The sequence below is a fragment of the Petaurus breviceps genome, unplaced genomic scaffold (assembly GCF_028583685.1).
Source record: "Petaurus breviceps papuanus isolate PSGF00001 unplaced genomic scaffold, PetGlider_PUasm1.0 91041, whole genome shotgun sequence".
In the NCBI taxonomy this organism is placed as follows: Eukaryota; Metazoa; Chordata; class Mammalia; order Diprotodontia; family Petauridae; genus Petaurus; species Petaurus breviceps.
Window position 1 is genome coordinate 39,681,063 of NW_027187400.1, and position 2,613 is coordinate 39,683,675.

Below are 2,613 nucleotides of genomic sequence, written 5' to 3' on the forward strand. Positions count from 1 at the left end.
TCAGGAGAGTTGGCTATCCCCATACCCACTGACTGTGAGGGGAAAAGGAGAGCTTTGTGAGGAGATGATGCCCACGCAGAGTGGGATGCCAGCAGTGTCTGGGTCCCAGCCTGTGACAAGTGGTCCACTTATCACCTCTCCCCCTAGAAAAGAATGAGTCATAATTTAAGTGGAGCTGTGGTTAGAGCCCAAGATTACTAAAGAGAAGATAGCTTATTAGGTAACTACAGAATTCCATGGCTGGGGCAGCTAGGTGGTGCAGTGGATAGAATGCCAGGCCTGGATTCAGGAAGACCTGAATTCAAATCCAGCCTCAGATACTTACTGGCTGTATGAACCTGGGCAAGTCACTTCACCCTGTTTGCCTCAGTTTTTCTCATCTGTAAAATGAACTGGAGAAGGAAACGGCAAACCACTCCAGTGTCCTTGTCAAGAAAACCCCACATGGGGGTCACATGATGGATGACCTTAAAAACAACATAGAAAGTCAAGGGTGAGAGAGCTGGAGAGAATCAGGAAGGACCTTAGAACAAAGAAGACCCTTCTCTGGCTAAGAGAGCCCTTAGCAGTACCCTAGTTTAAGCTTTTCATCCTACAGCCAAGGAAACTGAAACCTGGAGACAGGAAATGGTTTGTCCAGGATCATATGGGCCTAGAGCCCAAGCCTTCTTGTTCATATCCTGACTCCTTCCCCTGCACAGTGGAGGGACAAGAGCGCCTGTGACTCCTTCCTCCTAGAAAATACATCCTCAGGGAAGGACGGTATCACTATAACCTGAAGCCCTGGGAGCCAGACTAACTCTCACTGGGAGGCAGAACATGAGAAGTAACAGCTCAGGGTCTCCCTTCCTTCTACCTTCCCTGCATCGCTCCCTTCCCCTGAGCTCCCTCTGTTTCCAGACTCCCCTGATTTGTATTCTCAAGATTAGGGAACTGTAGCATTTCTCTCTGGAAAGGACTTTAGAGATCTCTATCTGGTGTCCTCAGAAGCTCCCCTGGGCTTAATTACCGTTTCTATGTAGCTGACTCCAGATTGATCTACCCAGTCCGGGTGTCCCACATCCCTGTCTATTGGACATTTCTAGCTGTGGGTCCGCTAGGCATCTCAAACTCCACAAGTCTACAGCTGAACTCGTTATCTTGTCTCCAGGCCCTCTCCTCTTCCCAACCTGCTTATTTCTGCTCAAGGCATGTCCATCCTTTCAGCTCCCCTCACTTTCCATAGAGCCCATCTGTTGCCAAATCTTGACGTTTCCAGACCTCCTCACGTGAACTATGGCAATAGGCTCCTTCCTGATCTCCCTGCTTCCCCTGCTAGGTGGCTCCCTGTGGTTTGCTTATTAAAGCCCTGCAGCCTGGTTGTAATGTATCTTTCCAGGTATTACATGGCTCTCTCCCTTCCCACCCTCCAGTTGGCAGGCTCTCTTTTCCTCACACATGACCTTCCATTTCCCACCTCCCTACCTTTGTACTCATCATCCTCCATGCCTGGAATACCCTCCCTCCTTACCTCTGCCTCCCACTCTTCCTGAAGCAGCATCTTCTGCCTGAGGTCTTTCCTGATGTCCCTCACCTGCCAGGACCCTCCTGCCCTGAGTACCTTGGCTCTAACAATTGTTTTTTTTAATCTATCTGTTATGTTATATAAAACTATGTCCCTCCACCTCATCCAGGCTAGAAATACAAGAGCCAGGGGCAGCTAGGTGGCACAGTGAATAGAGAGCCAGCCATGGAGTCAGGAGGACCTGAGTTCAAATCTGACCTCAGACACTTAACACTTACTAGCCGTGTGACCTTGGGCAAGTCACTTAACTCCAATTGCCCTACCCTCCCCCCTCCAAAAAAAAAATAGAAATACAAGAGCCCCTTGATCACTGACCTGTCCTGCTATGGAGCAGCTTTAACTGACTTTATTTCTGACCTAGGTCAGTTTGCCTCTTCTTAGGCACAGAATAGGTGCTTAAAAATACTTGTTGATTGATTAATCATGCAGTTAAACCTCATCTGACAGTGGAGGAAACTAGGATGGGATGACTTACCCAAGAGGCTCTAGGCTTGAATGACCAAGTCTTTGGAAATGTTTCTGAACTGATGTTCAGAGGGCTTACTACATGGAAGGTGCTGGGGCTGGGGCAGCAAGGATCCGTGAATTCTGGCGAGGTGGGAATGCCTTCCTTCCAACGAGCCCTCTGAAATGTCGTGGTCATGGGCAGTCAGAAGGGACCTCAGTGACCCTCTAAACCAGCCTCCACACAAAGAGCTCCCACCAACAGCCCCAAAGACCCCCACGGGGCGGGGGGGACCTGCTACCTCCAAGGGTGGTCCATTCCCTTTCTTAACAACTCCCTGAGTAAACCACCTCAAACCACCCTTAATTCCTGCTTGGGTTCTCTAAGGCCAAGGAGAATGACTGTAACTCTTCTTTTACACAAGAGCCCTTCAAATGCTTAAGGACAGCTGATGGGCACTGCTCTGTCCCACCCCCACCCGTTCTTCTCTACTCCAAGCACCGCTCGGTCTCACTAAAATCCACTTCACACCCAAGTCACAACCTCTTGATGTCACTGGAGGGACACACAACAGCCCCAAACCACCTCAGTTTTACATCTTTGT

General features: G+C 49.5%; 1 long non-coding RNA gene across 2 annotated transcripts in view; it reads right to left on the minus strand.

The window, feature by feature from the left end:
* Positions 1-6: 6 nt before the first annotated feature.
* LOC138153933 (uncharacterized) overlaps positions 7-2,613 on the minus strand; it is an 18,095-nt gene continuing 15,488 nt past the window's right edge. The window contains exons 1-3 of one of the 2 annotated variants that reach the window (XR_011166503.1): positions 2,040-2,176; positions 326-467; positions 7-143 (exon numbers count right to left, since the gene is read on the minus strand). This is a non-coding gene — a long non-coding RNA (uncharacterized lncRNA). Of the gene's footprint in view, positions 144-325; positions 468-2,039; positions 2,177-2,613 lie in introns of those variants that run through there. The other variant, XR_011166502.1, reaches the window with a different exon arrangement.